Consider the following 21,362-nt stretch of genomic DNA (forward strand, 5'->3'; position numbering starts at 1 on the left):
AAAAGAGAAATTCTCATATGAAAAGATAAACCCAAGAGCTGAATGAACATCCTGCCCTAACCATAGCAGTACAATGAAACCCCAAGTTCCCAAAGGATCATTCTTAGGTGCTTAGCTAATAAGAGACCAGAGAAACAGGCATCTTAGTTATTAAAAGGTTTTTCATACTGTTTGAAAGCAACCCAGTTTCAATCCCATCAGGAATTCATAATGAATACTGCACTTTCTGTGGAAGCAGCAATTCATAATTTCCTTTTATTCTTGTTTGTTACTACAAAGTACTCTGTCTCAGGGGGCTTTGATTAAGGTGATGAGACAAATAAAACAAATAGAGAGCCCATTAAATGTCTGCCTGAAACCAGAGATGCACTACTTAATATGAAAGACTGCTCAAAAACCAATAATGAAATAATTATCCTTTCCCACAGCTGATAAGAGAATGATGGCTGGATGTGGATTTGGAGAAACTCATTTGCATGGAAGGAGGGGAGAAATGAAAGAAGAGAAACCCACTGAAAATCAACTGCTACCAAACACCGGGTCTGCAGGGAAGTCACAAGATAAGCACTGCAAATGCTCCTCCAGCTAGAGCAGCAATCATTCTCAGAGAAGGGATGCTGATAAGGCCCCTCCTTGCCGGCATGCAATCATTCTGCATTTTATATTATTTGAAAAGAGCTTGATTATTTTCCTTTGAATGAAGCCAGATTGATTCGCATTTACCTGTCAACAAAATGTTCCATTTCTCTATTTTGCCTTTCTATTTAAAGGCATATGACCTGACTACAAAATTCTATATACAAACCTTTAGTTGCATGTAAATAAATAATGATAGGTGACCAGTTTGTATTTAGAAAACTTTTTTGCAGTGCCAAATTATCTTAATTAAAATCTACAGTCTCATAAATATGACTGATATTAGAAATCATGAATTGATGTCATGGATATTGCTGTATTTGTGGTCAGATAGAATCATTAAAAATTACATCAAGAGAGGAAAACTGTGCATGAAAATGATAATTATGTCATTTAAACCTGTTGAAGGGAGAAAACTGTAACATGTAGTCATTTTTGGTTTTTGAAAAAGCTTTCTTCCATGTTTAAATATCCTGTCAAGAAGAGAGAGATGGCAAGAAACATCAAAAACAAAGTGTGGGCAGCTGCACAGGTTCCAACCACATATACCAGTGTGATCTCACATTTTGAAGGAGTAGCTGGGGGTCTCAAGACACAATGGGACAACAAGTAACATGTATTGCGTATTACTGAAATAGAGGACTTTATTGTTTCTGAGCATCCTCATATAGGTCTTGTGACTTAAAAAATGTGTATCTATTAAATCAATGAGACTTGTTTCCATTTTAAAATTATTTCTTTGAGAATTTCATAAAATGTATTTTGATCAAATGTGTCCTTCTCTTCCAACTTATTCAAAGTATAGCTCCATGCTCCTACCCACCAAACCTCTCATCTTCTTTAAAATAAACTACTATATCCTATATGTGCTTCCTATATATTCTTGGGTGTGTGACTATCCACTGTAATGTAGTTGGCCTATCAGGGTCCTCATCTTTAAAGATGACTGATGCTTCCTCTCTGAGCAGCTATGAATTGGCGATAACACTTCAGCTATGGGTGAGACTTGTTGTCCGCCTCCCATTTTATATTTAATAGCATTATTATTATTAATTAACTCATATGAAAAACCCTCATAAAGCTCATGTATCATAACAATAGTAAATACTATAATTTACTTGTAATATGCATGCATATATGTACAAATGCTGTGGAATAATTCTCTTATATTGTAAACATTTATACGTCGGATTAATTTAATAAAACACTGGCCAGTTGCCAAGTGGGAAGTATAGATGGGGAAACCAAACTGAGGATGATGGAAAGGAGAAGGGCAGAGTCAGAAGATACCAGCCATACACAGAGGGAGAAGGAAATTAACTTGCCATGCTAATAAAGGTACTGCCATGTGGCAGAACATAAATAAGGAATATGGGTTAAATCAAAATGTAAGAGCTAGTTAGTAATAAGTCTGAGCTATTGGCTGATAAGTTATAATTAATACTAAGTCCCTGAGTCAATTATTTGGGAAGGGACTGCTGGGTATTTGGGAACAGGCTGTCTGGAGAGAAATGTCTGATTACATAATCATATATACATCTTTATAGTCATATAAGCTTATATTCTGCTTTAAAAAATAAAATAAATCATTATGATGATAATGAGTGTATTCAAAGATATGTTAAATATTCCTCTCTTCATTTTCTATTTTGGGGAATAGCTTGAGGACTATTGAAGTTGGTTCTTCCTTGAAGATCTGGTGGAATTCTTCACTAAATCCACGTGGCCTGCGCTTTTCATCATTTGGCTGGGAAAGTTTTAATTATTGCTTCTATTTTACTAGGGATTATGGATTTGTTTATTCTGCTTATTTCATCTTGCTTTAATTTTAGTACGCATATAGATGAGCAATTCTTCCAGGTTTTAGATGTCTCCAGTTTTGTAGAATGGAGATTCTCTGAAGTTTCCCAGTGTCAGCAGTAATGTCTTCGTCTTTTTTTTCTTTACTTTGATCAGTTTGTATCTTCTCTACATTTTTGTTTAATTTTGCTAAAAGCTTGTAATCTTGCTGATTTTGTCAGACAACCAAATCTTTGTTTTATTGATTGTAATTTTTGTTTCTATTTTATTGATTTCAGCCTTGAGTTTGATTATTTATTCCCATATAAAATATTGGTGTATTATTTTTTTCTAAAGATTTCTAAAGTGTTATTGGGATATTTTTGAGATTTCTCCGTTTTTTTTTATGTAAACAGTGCTACAAAGTTCCTTCTTAGAACTACCTTCATTGTGTATCAGGAGACTGGGTATCCTGTTTTCATTTACATTCAAATATAAAGAGTTTCTAATTTCCTTCCTGATTTCTAGATTGATCCTATTTTCTGTCAGTATTGGGTTGTTCATGTTCTATGAGTTTATTTAATTACCATTTTTTCTATGTTTTATTAGTGGCCAACTTTGTTCTATGGTAGGCCTGCAGGATATTATCTCTATTTTCTCTATTTGTTGCTTTTCTCCTAATGTGTAGTAAGATTTGGAGTAACTTACATGGCCTGTTGTGAAGAAAGTATAGTCTTTAGTGTTTGGGTTGAATGCTCTGTAGATGTCTATTAGATGCCTTTGATTTGTGGTGTTTAAATCCAATATTCCTCTGTTTTTATTTTTGTTTAGATGACCCATCTAATGGTGAGAGTGACATCAAAAGAACAAATAATCCATTAAAAAATGGGGTATGGACTTAAATAGAGAACTCTCAACAGACAAATCTCAAAAAGTTAAAAAACACTAACAATAAAGGAAATGCTCAACATCCTTAGCCATCAGAGAAATGCAAATTAAAACAACTCTGAGATTCCATATTACACTTGTCAGAATAACCAAGATCAAAAACACTGATGACAACTTCCACTGGAGAGGATGTGGGGTAAGGAGAAGACTCTGCCATTACTGGTGAGAGTGCAAACTGCTAGAGTCACTTTGGATACCAGTATGGTCATTTCTCAGAAAACTGAGAATCAATCTACCTCAAGACCCAGCAAAATCACTTTTTGGTATATACATAAAGAATGCTCACGAGGACAGGTACTCAACGTTGTTTATAGCAGCATTATTTGTAATAGCCAGAAACTGGAAATAACCTAGATGCCCCTTAACCAAATAATGGATAAAAAAAATTGTGGTATGTTTACACAATGAAGTAATACACAGTAGTTAAAAATAATGACATCTTGAAATTTGCAGCAAATGGATAGATCTAGGGAAAAGCATATTGAGAGAGGTAACCCAAACTCAGAAAAACAAATATAATATATACTTACTCATAAGTGGCATTTAAACATAAAACAAAGAAAAACTAGCATACAATTTACAACCCCAGAAAACCTAGACAACAAGGACCTTAAGAGATACATACATGGATCTACATAGAACAGAGAAAAAGACAAGATATCCCAAGTATATTGGGAACATGGGAGTCATGGTGGAGGGTAGAAAAGGAAAGGGGAGGAATGGAGAGGAACAGACAAATATGTATAGCTCAATAAAAACAAAAATTTACCCACTATCACTGTGTTAAGATTTGGGATTTACAACTTAATTATATCATTGAATATGGAGATGTCAAGCTGGTGGTACTTAATTAGAAATCTCACCCTACTGACTAACATTCAGGGTGCTTGAAAGTCCATGAATGCTACTAGAGGAGAAAGTAATCATCAATTCACCTAGGTAAAAAACCTGAAACCTATTACAGAAATCCGCCTGCACATTACACTCGTGCGAGAGAAGCAAACCTATAATCAGAACAACAAATTCACTTTTTAATTGAATTTATGGCCCAATCCAATGAATGAAACCAATGGTTAGCACTGTTCAATTGACCAAGAACCTGACACTGGATATGTTATAGTCCTAGGAGAAATCTATTCTTATTATTCTGCTAAAGCAATATAGCAATAAAATAACTTCTAATGGCATATTGCCATCCTATATATAAGTGCCTCATTCAATCCTCATCAGATAAGCTTTTCCTTGCTTTAGTAATTAAAAAGGGAATATACCACTGAACAATCTGTAGAAAGTGACAGACTTTGGCACTTCAGCTTATGTAGTATTGTCATCTGTCAATCTGTTTGTCTTGATTTCATTGGTTAATAAAGAAACTGCCTTGGCCCACTTGATAGGCCAGCCCTTAGGTGGGTGGAGTAGACAGAACAGGATGCTTGGTAGAAGGAAGTGAGGTCAGATGCGATGAAGCTCCAGCCCAAGATGGACGCAGGTCAGGCATGCTCAATCTTTCCCGGTAAGACACCATCTCGTGGTGCTACACAGATTATTAGAAATGGGTTAAGCAGGATATGAGAGTTAGCCAAGAAGAGGCTAGATATGATGGGCCAGGCAGTGTTTATATGAATACAGTTTTTGTGTTGTTATTTCGGGTGTAAAGCTATCTGGTGGCCAGGAGCCCAGTGGCGGGAAGCTGCCCGTAGCTCCTTCTACATTCAGACCTAAATTACATGTCTTCTTCAAACTCCTCACTTCCAGGTCCATGAATCAATATGGAAGAGGCAGAAATATTGTAAAAGCCAGAGATAGTGGTTGACTCCAAGAAATAGCATGTTCCAAACACAATAAAATGGATACATGCTGTGGGAGTTTCGTGTACTTATTTAATAAAATGATGATTGGCCAGTAGCCAGGCAGAAAGTATAGGTAGGGAGACCAGGCAGTAAGCAGAGGCAGGGCAAGAACAGGAGAATTTTGGGGAGAGAAAAGCTCAGTTTGAAGTAGTGACCCAGCTACAGAGAAAGCAATATGAAAATGCCTCATGGATAAAAGTACCAAGCCACATGGTTAACATAGACAAGAATAATGGACTAGTTTAAGATGTAAGAATTAATTAATAACAAGCCTGAGCGAATAGGCCAAACAGGTTATAATTAATGTAGACCTCTGTGTATTTCTTGAGGGCTGAATGGCTGCAGAACCAGGAAGGACAGAAACCCCTGTAAACAGATACACATATGAACTCACAGACTCTGACAGCATGCATGAGATCCACACAGGTTCAAACCAGATAAACTCTGGGAACTGACAATGGGAATTAGACTCAAGTCCCTCCCTTCAGTAAGAGCTATTTTGGTTGATATCTGCCAGGAAAAGGAAATTCATTGCTCTCTTATGGAATACCACTAGAAACATCAACCACCTTCCAGAGCAGGGCATATGTTGAACAGCACAAAAACAGCAAAACAGACTACATAGTTTTGTTTGTTTGTTTATATGGGTGTATGTGTGTTTTCTTTTCATAACTTTTGTGTCCTTAATTTTTTAATTGTCTGTTTTAACTGTCATTTTTCTTTTATTTTCTTTAGAGTGAGGGAAGGAAAACATGTTGAATGGGAAGGGAGATGGGGAAGAGTTGGCGAAGCAGAAAGAATGTGATTAAAATATAGTTTATCAAAATAATTTAAAATAATATTAAAAATACACCTCAATTTATAAATTATAAAATATAAGAACTATACCATAAATCTGGAACAAAAAAAGATTGTCTATGTTGAAGCCCAATTCCACAGTGCTGTTAAAGCTAAGCATATTGAGTTTTAAACTCATGTTTGTAATATAAATCAGAGTACTTTCTTTGTAAACTCAAAGTTGCTCCTCTCAAAGATAGAAATACTTGGGGGGCGGGGGCATGAGCTTGGTGCTCTCTAGAACCCTTAGGTTAGTCTAGATGCAGGCCTTGGTCAGTGGGCAGGCACATTTCTTGGAGCTTAAATGAGAACTGAGCTGATCTTTGTCTAAGTATGCTCCCCGGAATGCTAGAGGTAATATGGACTTTTTGAAATATTTGCATTTCTCATAGAAATATATATTAGGCTCTCTTCAATTCATTTTACAACATGAAACGTTTCATTTAAATGTTGCATTCATTGCCTCCAAATCTGTAGTGACATTGTGTTTAGACTGATATTTGCAGCTTTCTTTAATCATCAACTTTATTTAAATGCAAAAACTATGTGCATAAAAGCGGTTTTTAAAGTTTACATGGACTTTAAGATATGCACATTGCTTACAGAGTAGAAAGAGCCAGAGACTGTCTAAAGCAAGAGAGAAAAATGAACTAAAAGATCCTATAGGAAACAGAATTATCTGTGGGCATAGGTTCATCATGACTTATTACAAATAACTCATAAATGCTCATTCTGAGCACTCCAAAATGTGCTGTTACTATCTGACTTTCTTTGGAGAACTATAACAAAGACCAACAGCTTGGATGACAATCTATTGGAATCAAAGGGGGCAAGTCTGTGATTATAGCTAACATTTGTTACTATGATTTTAGCTATAGATTCAGTATATCTGAATTTCACTGTTCATAACTTTTAAGGTCTATCATTATGGATGTATATTTAAAGTTTATTATAAAAATAATGATATGACTTAAGATGTGAATATTTACTTTTGCAAATTTTTAAGGCTTCTGCTTATTTCCTGGGTCAGAGTGAAATTATATCAACCTGTCATGACCTAGGTTAAGTACAAAATTATTTCATCCATCAATTCCCGCATCTTCCCCTTATGTGGTCACTGTTTATTAAATGCCACTGTAGGCAAATTACTAATTGTGTTGCTCTGAAGTTTTCAGAATCTCTGCATGTGCCAGTGTGATTATTATTCTGCTTTTCTTTTATAAATACCAACTAATGACATTTACTTAAAAGTCAAAAAGATATAGACATCCAATTTATTCTCTGGTGTTTACAGGGTAGACAATTTTATACAAATAACTTTTTTTTCCCGAGTCCTCTTTTCCTCTATAATAATGTCCACCAAAACACTACTACTCCATGAGCAATATAATATTAAATGAAATTATGTACATAAAATATTACTTATAATTTCTGTCATAAATGTGTATGCAATAAGTAAATATTAACTATTTCTCTTTGTGCTTTTCTTAGCTCTATTACATGAGTGTGTGTGTATGTATCTACAAGTGCTTGATCACATGTGTCCTTGGTATTGGACCCAGGGGTTGACCATGATAGAAACCATTAGATGCACTCCCAGACTCTGTTACCATGAATTGTATGTGCCTCAACCAGAGAAAGAGAACAAAAAGATACACTATCTTGGAGTTCTACAGCTGTTTTTATGCAGTCTGGTACTCACTGACCTGTTTCTTGTAGTTAGGATTTAATATTTCTTGCTGAATATAAAGAGTTTAAAGAAAATTTAATATAAAATTAGACTGATACTTTTTTATTTGGTGGTTGTATACAAAAAAGAGAAATCATTCCATAATCATACCAGAAAGTAGATTGTTTTTAAAATAGAAAACTGTAACAACTTAAAAATGGCAAAAATTGCCTATCTTAGCAAGTGTGACTGATTATAGTTCTTTTATCATGAAGTACAATTTGCTTTTCTTTTCATTTAGAGATTATCTCTGTCAAAAACTTCATTTCATTTTATTTTTCCCACATATGTATCTGTACCATATGCCTGTCTGGCTTCTCAGAAGACAGAAAAGGACATCAGATTCCATGTAACTGGAGTTGTAGATGTTTGTAGGGCAGCATGTGTGTTCTGGGTACCTAACCTGGGTCCTCTGGAAGAACAAGAAATGTCCTTAACCATTGCACATCTCTCTAGATACCCAGTTGCAATTCAACTTCACTCAGACTTTCTTCTTCCCGGTCATTGTCCAGCAATTCCCAGTGTTGCCTTCACATAGTGACACCCTCTTATGGGCATTCCTGTATTTTAACACTTTTTGTGTTTCCTAGTGCTGCCTGTTGAGAGAATTCTATCCCATGGGCTGGTGTGTTTCATCACCAAAACTGTGTGCTGTCATTGTCTCTGTGTCGCTGTCATCCGTCTGAACTAACTTTTCTGTTCACTCTGGCTGCCTTTCCTTTTCACCACTCCTTTCCCATGTTACATATTCAGATATGCCATAAGTTGCTGAGATTGTATAAATTTTACCGATTGACCCACTCAATTTTTGCCTTTCTTTTCCCGTTGCACGCTTTACCAATGGTTCTCATCCAGTGATTTGTAATCCCCTGGGGATGCCACATATCAGATATCCTGCAAATCAAATATTTATGTTATGAATCACATAGGTAGAAAATTACATTTTTGAAATAGTAATGAAATAATTTTATGGCTGGGAGTTACCACAACATGAGGAACTGTATTCAAGGGTCACAACATTAGGAAGGTTGAGAACCATTTCTTTAGGGAAAGAAGTTGCCTGTCTTTATAGTGTACAATCAGCATGAACTTTTACAGCCTCAAACTTTCTTACGCTGAAGCATTTCGAGGCTTAAATAGGACTAATTTTGAAAAAATAACTCCACTTAGGGGATGCCAGTGGAAGAATGAGAGACTCTAATGAGAAACGTTGAGTTTTGATAAAGGAGTAAATATATACATTTAAATTGTCACATAGTTATTAATAAACTATTTCATATTTTATTTCAATTTTACTTGAATTCGGTTATCGTTTTCATTTCATTTAGTATTATGGTTTTGGGTTTCTTCAACCTATAATAGTTACTTCTAGGAGATTTTACCGATTTTGGGTTGACAAAATAGCTTGAATTTAAGACAAAATAAAAGTGTATATTTTGTTACTTTCTCCCCAAAGTGCCCATTCAAATTTTCATATGAATTTAGATTTTATATGGTCAGTGTTGTGGCACTCAATTATATAGGTCTAAGTTTTTTCTTTGTCTGTCTTTTGTTTATTACCCAACATGGAACCAATTAGAATTTTAAAATATGTTGGGATAGACAAAGTTTCTTGGCAGACACTCGGGAAGTGGATACATATCATTTTAATTTTCTCTTGTTCTGAATTGTTACTCTTGGGAATTTCAGTAAATTTCTTCTCCATGAATAGTTTTAATGATCCGATTTGGAATGTCCAGGGCTGAGGATACAGTTGAATGGCAGAATGCTTGTCCAGCACACATAAGACCCTATGTTCAGTCTCCAGCATATGAAAAGGATCATTAGGATTGTTGCATTGCTGTATTTCCATAGGCTCACATTCTAGAAATGCATAATCAGAAATGAAAATAGATAGAGGTGGTTCTAACTTGGTCTCAGTTTCTCAAATACAAATGAACTAGAGAGATATGATTCCCTTGCAATATGGAATATACAGTCAGTGTCTTACATTAATGAAAAGTGTCTGATCTGCCAACAAAATAACTAGATATGGTATATTCTTATGTGACTGTAGAATCACTTCTGCTTTTCATGCCCATTCCAATACAGAGATCTACTTTTATCCTGGGGCCATGTTTCTGACTATTGAACTAATTATAGCTTCAGGAGTTTTGGAGGTAATTTCTCATCCATGGGAAGGGATCATAATTGATAATTAATATTTACAAAGCTCTGAGTAAGTATCAAGGCTTAGATGTAAAAGATAGTTAAGTCAAATTAAAATGCTGATTAAGAGTGCACAAGAAGTGGTGAGATCATTCCTCTAGATAATAAGGAAACAAACAGGGATGGTTGGTTGTGGTAGGAGTAGTTTGCAGCGCATATAAAATTAAGTTAATACTTCAATCAAGAGCTCACGTGTTAGGTATTGATCACCATAGAGGTTGATACTGAATTTAGAAGACATGAAGAACCCTATTCTGGTTCCAAGTATGAAGTTGTATTTTGAAGACACCTGTTCATTACTGCAATTGAATTTACCAAGTCAATTTCCATCTTGGACAGTTATAACACACAACACACACCTAGCAATTACCATCATGGAGGTGATAACACACAGCTAGCGGTTGCCATAGTAGACATGTGTGTCACACAGATGGCTGCACATCCTGATGATTCCAAATCTATATTGTAGACTTTTCTAAGCTCAACACTGTGCTTCACTCTACAAAACTTTGATCAAAAGGAAGAAAGCAAAGCCTATCAAATACAATTTATGCTCTAAAATAATTTTTTCAAATAATACTAAGGTGATTTATAAATATATATTTTAAATACTGTCAACAAAAAGGAAGGGCTCTGTTATCATTGTTTGATTTAGCATCAGTGAAATATACATTTTGATTTCACTCCTCCGGTGCATAGCAATGCTGTATAGCAAGTCACTGAGACTTCATTTATCGGTAAATGTCAATTCACCGATGCAAGATTATTAGCACTCCAATGGTAGCATAATTACAATATGGTTGATGGATAGTTTTGGTAAATTAAATAGTTACCAAATTAATTATGTGTGTGTGTTACGGTGTGCATATTGGAGATGATTCTGGCCTTCCCCCTTGTTTGGAAACATTGTCTCTTTTTGGTTTTGTTGTGTGCAGTCAGCCCATTCCAAGCTTATTTGCCCTTAAGCTTCAGTCCAGGTCTCCTGTATTGGTCTCACATTTTACTATAGAATGCTGGTATTACAGGGGTGCACCACTAAAGTGACTTTTATGTAGGTTCTACAGATCCAATTCATAATCACTAGCTTTTATGGTAATTTCTTTTACTGGCTGATCTGTCTCCCTGGACCTAAGAGATAGTTTTGACTTCCAATGCATAAACAAAAAAAAAAGAATTCACTTTTTTCTTCATTCAATAATCTTGTGACCACAAGGGCGTTGGTCTTGTAAAAAATAAAAGATGATAGAGGGAGGCAGCACAGAAAATTTGAGCACAAATTCCACTATCCTGTAGTTGTCCTTCTGACTTCTGGAGTTTTGTCCCATAAGAGTAAATATATCTCTGTCACATAATCAAATGCAAATATGATCCACTTTATATAGCATTTTCTTATACTTCCACAATATAAATTTCTAGACGTTTCTACTGTTTCTCTGATCATGCAGACATTAAGTCTCCAGAGGAGAAGTTTTATTTGTTGGGTTGATCTGTTTGGAGAACACTGTATTGATATTTAATATATGCAATCTAATTTAATGGTACAGAATTTCCACTGTATAGTTAAGGAAGCAAAGGCCCAGGCAGTTGAGCAATTTGCTGAAAGCATCAAGAATCTTGATTAGGATTGTGTGGCTGCTGACATCATGAGTTCTTTCACTATTGTACAAAGTAGATCAATTACATATTTTTCTGGAAAATCACTTGGTTGGCTGAGATGTGCTAAAAATGGATTACTTAAAAGGTATCAACAAGCCTGGTGGTGGTGGTGCACACCTTTAATCCCAGCACTTGGGAGGCAGGGATAGGTGGATCTTTGTGATTTAGAGGCTAGCCTGATCTACAGAGTGAGCTGCAGGACAGCCAGGTTTATTTCACAGAGAAACCCCATCTTGAAAAACCAAAAACCGAAACAGAACTGAAACAAACAAACAAACAAATAAAAAGTTATCAACAAATTCAGAGGAAAATCACCACAGCTCTGACAGAGAATGGAATGCTGGCTGTGTGGTGTGGTTACTTCATACTTATAATTAAAACTGTAAAGTCCTCAAAACAAAGACATTATTAAAGCCTATATAAAACCAGCGTTGATGTCCCTATGTAGTTTGCTTCTCTATTATGGAACTCGTTTGTTAATTCAAAAGAAGCTGTTCTGGAAAAAACAAAAGCTAATCTCTTCTGATGTGAAGAGCAGTGTGAGCTGTATATGCCTGGAATTTTCCTAAACTCAGTCTCACTGAAAGGTTAATCTAGAGGGACTGTCATCAAATCCTCGGAAAGAGAATAGAGACATGTCTAAATAAACACAGAGAATTCTTATCACAGCAAGAGGCTTATTTGACTACAAACAGTGACATCTTCAGACAACCATTCTTCATGTGTTTGTAAGAAACATACAACCTGATCATGTTCTGGCATACTTGTCAAGAGCTAAGGAAAATAGCTATAAAAGGTTAAAAAGAGATGAAACTGAGAAACAGCATTGACTTGAGGGAAATGAAACAGGAAGACAGATGATACAAACTCACTCTTGTGTTTACAGTTTAGTGGGAGGGCCTTCCTTATCCCTCAAGTAGGAGAAAATGGTTCAGATGACACATACTGGGCAAATGTTGGTACAACAATTTTACCATCATTATGTCTATTGATCACAAGTGTATACAATGCTAGTTAGTATGTCTTTGGTTAGATAAAACATCCAACAATGAGTAAACTAGAGTCTTGTGGACCTTGTGATTGTTTAAAGGCAATGGTTAATACTATAAGATTATGATCACATACAGGTTTCAGAATTCTCTAAAAGGCTTATTTTATAAAATTGTGGGATTAAAAAGAATTAAAAAGCTAGATATTATGACTCATACCTGTAATACTAGCATCATAAAGTAGTATGATCTCCACAGTCTAGCCAGGGCTATAGATATAGAGCAAGACACTGTCACAAAAAATTAACAAATGTCTTATTATGCTAATAGTACATTTGACAGTGAAAATGGTGTGCTAAATATAAAATACTATTCTGAAATATTCTTGTGATTTTTCTATAAAATGATCATTTATAAAAGGGTATTAATCTCAAAGTGATAACCATATTAACTCTTTCCAGGAAAAGACACTCAACAACAGAGACCAACACTCATATCATCATTGAGTCTTATATACCCAATCTTCATCTCTATTTCATCTAGGCTTCTATTCCCTATTAATTATTTGCATCTCACTTTAGAAGCAGAAATCATACTAGCTGCTGAGCATGTTATATTACAGTATGGGAGCTTTGGTTATCAAGTTTAAACTTCCAAACATTTCTAAAAAAATCAGACATGAGTTATCTCCTTGAACTGACATTCAAAGAAGTCAGGTCCCACATTCAAGGTCACTCTGGTGGCCTATTCTAGAATGAAGATTTGATGCTGGTCCACATCTGAAGTACCAGGACCCGTGCTCTTCCCACTGTGCTTTGTGGCACATGTCCAGGAGTCTGAGGGCTCACTGTTCATATGATCAGCTGTCAGGTCATTCACACTAGAAAACTTGGACTCCATCTCTCAAGTCCTGGAATCTTTTTCTCCTTCGTTTCTCTTACTGTCCTATTTCGCTCCTGCAGTTTTGGCACTGATTGCATCTTTGCTGAGTGTTGCAAAGGACTCACTATTACTTTTTAGAATCTAAAGATTTCTCTTTATTCATTATCTCGATATCAGATAGTCATGCTTCCCCTTAAACAAAACTAAACCGGATAACAGATCATTTTAATTTCCTTACGTATTTCTTTTCACATTTTTTTGCTGGGTTCAGACAATCTATAATTTGAAATTAAGAATGTCTCTGGAAATACTAAAAGTTTGCACAAGAAGTTGGCTATATCCAAGGCATGGTTTTATAAAAATTAATTTGGAAATACAGAGTAAGAGGGATGTCAGGGGAAAATAACATCACATGACCTAGTTTTTGACTCCCTATATACTTATTCTTTATTGTTAGGATGGAGATATGGATGGTGTGTTTCAGACGTGTCGATATGACTGAATTTGGAACACAGAATTTTGCTCTGAGTAATCCAGTGCATTTCTGGGTCAATTCAGACTAATACTGTTGCATTACTTATAAAATTAATGCTGTGCACTAGGGAACAGATGTGAGTTAATCATGTGTATTGAGAAATAGGGACTTCAGACTCTTAATCCAGCCTGATACCCTTGTTAGCCTTGAGAAATTGAGTTGATAAATCTGCTTTACAGATATGTGGTTAGGAACTATGCACAGGCTTGTTTCATTAGTTAACAGCCCAATGCTTTCAGCTACCACATTTTAAATGCAAATTTACCTCTTAATATAGTTACTGAGACTATACCCAGTCTCTAGAATTCCTTCAATAACCACACAAAATAAAGTTCATTAATGACAATAAACTAGTATTAAAAGATAAAATCAGCCAGGGGCATTGATCAACTGCAAAGTGCTTACTTTGCATAGACAAGGACCTGGGATCTAACACCCAAAGATCACTGTGGACAATACCCCATTCTCACAGTTAAAAACCATCACAAGCCTGTACACATTATTATGGGTTCAAGTAGGGTAGGCAGTATTGCCAGCTGACTTGCTCCAAGCTACAAGAGGTAAACTCTACTCCCATTTCTCTTCCCATCTCCCCTTACCCCCATCCCAACCCACCCCCAAGATCCCAATTTTCTCCCTGGCAATTTTGTCTACTTCCCATGGCCAAGAGGATAACTATATGTTTTTCCTTGGTTTCACCTTCTTACTTAGCTTCTTTAGGTTCAACAATTGTAGACTCCGTGACCCTTATTTATGGCTAGAAACCAATTATGAGTGAGTACATCCCATGTTCATCTTTTTGGGTCTGGGTTACCTCACTCAGTATAGTGTTTTCTATTTGCATCCATTTGCATGCAAAATTCGAGAAGTCATTGTTATTTACTGCAGCATAGTACTCTAATGTGTAGATATTCCACACTTTCTTCATCCATTCTTCCATTGAAAGGCATTTAGGTTGTTTCCAGGTTCTGGCTATTACAAATAATACTGTTATGAACATAGTTGAACAAATGCTCTTGTCACATGATAGGGCTTCTCTTCGGTATATTCCCAGGAGTGGTATTGCTGGGTCCAGGGGTAGGTTGATCCTGAATTTCCTGAGAAACCGAAACACTGATTTCCAAAGTGGGTTGCACAAGATTGCATTCCCACCAGCAATGGATGAGGGTACCCCTTCCTCCACAGCCTCTACAGCAAAGGCTATCATTGGAGTTTTTGATTTTAGCCATTCTGACAGGTGTAAGATGATATCTCAAAATTGTTTTGATTTGCATTTCCCTGATCGCCAAGGAGGTTGAGCATGACCTTAAGTGCCTTTTGGGGAGGATGGGGGTAACTTGGTGAAAAAGGATGATTGGGATAAAGGAAGGTTGGATAGGGGAGCACGGAAACACAATTCTTAGTTAGGGTTGGCAAGAGACTTGAACCTAGAGTGGCTCCCAGGAGCCCAAGGCGATGTCCCCAGTTAGTTCCTTGGGCAGCTGAGGATAGGGAACCTGAAATGACCCTATCCTATAGCAATACTGACGAATTTCTTGCATATCACCATAGAACCTTCATCTGGTGATGGATGGAGATAGAGACAGAGACCCACACTGGAGCTCTGGACTGAGCTCCCAAGGTCCCAATGAGGAGCAGTAGGAGGGAGAACATGAGCAAAGAAGTCGGGACCATGAGGGGTGCACCCACCCACTGAGACAGTGGAGCTGATCTATTGGGAGCTCACCAAGCCAGCTGAACTGTGACTGAAAAAGCATGGGATAAAACCGGACTCTCTGAACATGGCGAACAATGAGGGCTGATGAGAAGCCAAGGACAATGGCACGGGGTTTTGATCCTACTTAATGTGCTGGCTTTGTGGGAGCCTAGCCAGTTTGGATGTTCACCTTCTTAGATATGGACGGAGGGGGGAGGACCTTGGACTTTCCACAGGGCAGGGAACCCTGACTGCTCTTTAGACTGGAGAGGGAGGGGGAGAGGAGCAGGGGGAGGGGGAGAAGGGTGGGAGGAGGGGGAGAAGAGTGGGAGGAAAGGGAGGGAAATGGGAGGCTGGGAGGAGGCGGAAACTTGTTTTTTTTTCCTTTTGTCAATAAAAAAAAGAAAAAAAGGTAAACTCTATAGATATTTATGCCTTGATGTTTATAAGACTCACAGAAAAACTTACATTTTCTAATATTAAACCAAACACACTTGTATTAAATTGATGGTCTTGTCAAATGCAACTAAAAAATTAACATGGATTCTGCTCTGGTATAATTTATTAGATGGATTTTGACACAAACTCCCTGGAAATCATGTCTTAAATTATAATTGTTACAAATAACATAAGTCTTAGAGTTTAAGCTCTTAGAAGATGACTTTCTGTTTTGGGTGAAGTATGTTCATATGTATAAGTTAATACATCTGTGGTACTTTACAAAAGGTGCCATGTAGGTAGGTACTGGAGATGCAAATTAATCCAGAGGAGCTTTGCAGGTCTCTATGGGTGGTAATTTAGTCTAATGGAAACTTAATAACTCATATTAAGCACATTACTAATCTGATGCTTTGCTTACAGTAAATTAGAGCAAGTGAAATTATAAATCACTTATTAAAGAAAAAAGAATGTCTTCTTGAGGTAAATTTGAATTTTCTTAACTAAGAAACAGCAGGTAGAAAGAATCCTTGTTGCTTCCAAATGAATTCCAGTCAAGTTTTGTAATCATGCAGGAACACTGAGTAAACATATTTAATTCAGACAACAAACCAATACCCTCCATGTAATCACGTAGTACTGTAAATACGATAAGTCAACTACTTCACTGAACACATCCTGACTTCTATCTCCAATTATTAATTCAAGGGATTCCAATCACATGTAACCAATACTAGCATGAGGCAATGTTTTCTTCAGGGTTTAAGTGCAACTACTCTGAAATAATCATCATCATCTTCATTATCCAAAATTAACTATGTAAAGTATGAAACTGCTCCCCAATCTGTATTCTTCATAAAATATTGCTCTATGTAAACTTGAAAGCAAGCCATCATTAAAAGATTATCCATTTTATTTTGTTTTGGAAGGGGGCATTATTCAAAGTGATATATACCAAAGTTTTCCTTATACCAAGTACTTTTTTATTTTTTTGTGGCCATTAATTTTTATCATTATACTAGTTTACATGTATTTACGTTCATTGTAATGGTCAAACCCATGAAGAATACTAAGTACATTATGTATCCTTAAGTTATTTTACTCTTTCACTTGCTGTCAGTGAAGTTAATTGCATACTATGTGACAGGCTGGCTCTAGAGGATTGCATACACCAATGAACCAAACAAAGCATATATCGTTATGACTGTTCTCTGGTGAATGAACCACATACAAAGCAGGCTATTGTGTCAGCTTCCTGTGAGCATCTAAGTATGAGAAGACTGAGGGCAGATGGGAGCTGGAATGGGGCAGCGAAGAGAAACTTTGTCTGGAACATTCATTGGAGAAGGCCTTGATGATCCAGTCAGTCATATTATAAACTATTAGCAAAGATGAGTAAATGACATTGGAGGCATTGGGGGGAAGAACAGTTTAAATATAAAAGACTTCAGGCTAGAATATGTTGAGTTTGCTCAAGAAACTGGTTTAAGATAACTAGTGTACTCAAAGGCAAGTGACTGCTAGGGCACGCAGTAGAGGCTGTTGTCAGAGAAACTGTGGTTGATGGCAGAAGAACAAGACATACAGCTCAGTGTCTACTCATAGGATGTTAGATTTTATAATCGTTTTAATACCAGAGGATTGTGTGATTAGGCATGATGTGGTCAAGCATATTTTTAAAGCACACATTGACTCAATGTTGAATCTGTAGTAGAGGGAGAATCCAGAGAGTATAGCAGTGTTTCCCATAGGAAGCTAAGATGAAAATCTGGGTAGACAGATTAGAACAGAAGAAAGTTTTTGAGTATATTTTGAACGGTGAGACTACAGGAGCCACTGACACAGCAGATGTATGGCAAACTATTTGTTTGAAGACTGATCTTAAGTGCTGGAGATACTTTTTATCCAAGTGAAAGAAACTGGTGGAAAATTAGCTCCATTTGCAATTTATTTGTTTAATTATTTAATTGTTGAAATTTAAATACTTAGACAAGTGCATGGGGCTACGGAGTGGAGAATGGGGGACCAGAGTTTTGAGTTATATGCAGAGCTCAGGGCTAATGATAAAAAATTGTGATGTACTCATGAATAGATTCTGTTTCTAGAAAGTATAGCAAGCTTCTAAAAATAAGAAAAATGTCGCTTACCATATGGAAACATGTGACACAGAAATGAGAAGTTTGCAGAGCAAAAAATTGCAAATCACCCTTTTTGCACTAAAAAAAAATAACATAGCAAGAAAAATAGAAACTCAAGCTATTAGGCTGACAAAAATGTCCAGTCTGGGTGGTGCTTTGAAAACAGTTTTGTGGAGACACCACTTTCCATAAAAATGTAAAGTCTTAGTTACCGTTGTTGAGAAGGCACAGCAGGTAAAAGCATACACGTGCTTGGTGTGCACGCCTTACAACCCAAGTCTGACCCTGGTAAACACACTATAAGTGTCAAAAACAGTGATGGTCACCTGTAATCCTACCACTGGTAGGGTAAATGGAAGACAACAGAGAAAGGAGAATCAGCCAGAAACTTTCAGGAAAAACAAAATATGAAAGGCCATCAGTGGAACAAGGCTACTCAGGTGTTGATACTTAAAGCCCGTAAAGATTTCAGAGAGGATTCCTCACACAGTTCTGTTAACGTTTGTTTAAAAGTGCCAATGCCTAAAGTTAGAGACATATCGTGTCTGAAAGTTTGCTCCACTTGTAAATTTAATTTCTCTACCTCTATGGATTCTAACAAAGGTCAGATGATTCCTGGGTTACACGGACAGAGCTGTGTCCCCAGTACCATGCACAGAGGAGCTTCAGGATGCTGGCAGTGGTTTCTCCCAATCCCAAAATCCTGTGCAGCATGGGAGATGTCCAGGCAGGAAATTTGCTTCCTAAATATAGGGCACACAGACCCTACAAACAGCCCCTGAGGAAGGTCTTCTGTTATTGTGCTAGAAATTAAACAAGACTGATCCTTGCTCCAGAGAGACAAATTATTTCTATATTTGTGAAAAGGCAGTCTGGAGGACCTGGAGAGATGACCCAGTGCTTATGAACACTTTCGGCTCTTCCAGAGAATCTATGTTTCATTACCAGCATGCATATGATGGCTAATAACTGCTTTTAACTCCAGTTCCAGGGGTCCAATGCTCTTCTCTGCCCTTCTTAGGCCCTAGGCAGGCATGTTCTTCACGGACATAAATACAGATCCACATTAAAAGCATGAATAGCCCATCAGTGGTTTCATACTGTTAATCCCAGCACTAGGGAGGCAGAGGCAGGTGAATCTCTGATTTCGAGGCCAGCCTGGTCTACAAAGAGCATCCTAGGACAGCCAGAACTACATAGAGAAACCATGTTTCAAAAACAAACAAACTGCATGAATGAACAAATGAATATGACGGCTAGTGATATGAAAACTCCATATAAGCTAGAGTTACTTTGGAAGACGAGCCTCCGTTGAAATAATGTCCTCACCAGGCTGATCTGTGCACAACCTGTGGTACATTTTCTTGGTAGACAACTGATGTAGGAGGGGAACTCACTGCTGTGAATGCCATCCCTAAGCTGGCAGTCCCTGCGTGTATCAGAAAGTAGACTAGCAAAACAGGAGCAACTAGTGAGCAGTACGCCTCCTGTGTCTTCTGTATCAGTTTCTGTCTCTAGGTTTGTGCTTTCACTCCCTTCCCTTGTGAACTCTGATGTGGAAGTGTAATCAATAGACTCTTTCCTCCTCAAGTTGATTTTGGTCATGGTGTTTTATCACAGTAATAGAAAGTCCAAGAAAATAGACAAATGGTTATTTAAAAAGAGGTATTATTCTGGAAAAGAGATTCAGTAACTCATGCCATCGAGTCATGGAACACTGTCAGCTAGCAGTACACATATGATTCTCAGGAATTAGGGATGTGTTTAAATATCCTAAACTGAGGTGAATTTGAACCTCAGATAAAAGTGAGCACATGCTTTCTTTGACTATTTGCCTCAATGTGCCTCATTTATTTATTTTCTTGAGAACCTTGTTCTTTTATTTTTTCTGTTTGTTTAAAATATTTTCAGATAATATATTTTGATCATATCCCTTCCACAACCACAGTCCTCCCATATCTTCTCTTCCTCCCTATCCCCAAAATTTCATCTTCGCTCCCTCTGTTCCTCTCTCTAACAAATGAAACCACGAATATTAAAACCAAGACAAGTAAACATAAACATTTAGTCTCTAACAGTTGAAAGGACGTGGTGACAGTAATAGTAGAGGTGGTGGAGAGATGGTTGTGTGTGTAAGTATGTGAGTGTGTGTGTGTATGCGTGTGTGCATGTGAATGTGTGTGTCTGTGTATAAAAGAAAATGATGGTAATGCCACATCCAGTAGTGGAAGGACAACACAACATTAACTCTAAGGTATTTTGGGACCATTTTGTTTTCTATTCCTTTTTCATTTTGTCTCATATTGTTAGTTTGGGGAATGTTTTTACTGTTCTTTTGCTTGTATATAGTGGCTTGTGATTTTGTGTTTTTTGGGACTTGTGTGTGTGTGCGTGTGTGTCTGTCTGTCTGTCTGTATGTATATGCGTTTCTCGTGTACTTTTTGGTTTCCTTGTTTTTGTTTGATAGCTTGTTTGTTTTATTTTTTAATTTGTCTGTTTGCATAAGAGAGTGAAAAAGAAGGTATGGAATTGGAAGGGTGGGAAGCTGGGGAAAATTTGGGAAGAGATAGGGGAGAGGAAACCATGATCACAATGTATTGTATGAAAAATAACTATTTTTCCCTTAATGGAAGGAAAATAAAGAAATATGTATCATGCTTACTTTTGTTTCCTTTTCTTTCCTAACTAATGGAAAACAAGCTTTTCTCGTTTTTACAGGACTTAATTTCTTACTTCTTAATTCTGTTTTTTGAGATTTCTCTTTTATTTTTCTTCCATTTTTTCAAGTGATAAAATAGATAAGTAGCTTAAGGCTTACTGAGAACAGAACAGCTGTCTTTCACTGATCATAAAACAGCACATCCATGTGTGAGTATGTTGCCGTGAATACTGCAAGTTAAATTGCACACACATGTTTGTGCATCAGTGAATTTGCAGTGATATTTTTACACACTCGCATGTCATCCACATAGTCAACAATGTCAGGGTAAACCCGCCCTGTTCCTTATTACTTCTGAGACTTCATCATAGCACCTATCTTC

The 21,362-nt window shown here is 36.8% G+C and overlaps 1 protein-coding gene across 28 annotated transcripts in view; it reads right to left on the bottom strand.

Annotated features, from left to right (window-relative positions):
• The window catches only part of Ptprd (protein tyrosine phosphatase receptor type D), a 2,195,185-nt gene that overhangs the window by 821,508 nt on the left and 1,352,315 nt on the right, over nt 1-21,362 (bottom strand). The gene's annotated exons all lie outside the window — the stretch shown is intronic.

This window comes from Microtus pennsylvanicus, chromosome 13, assembly GCF_037038515.1.
Source record: "Microtus pennsylvanicus isolate mMicPen1 chromosome 13, mMicPen1.hap1, whole genome shotgun sequence".
NCBI classification, from domain to species: Eukaryota; Metazoa; Chordata; class Mammalia; order Rodentia; family Cricetidae; genus Microtus; species Microtus pennsylvanicus.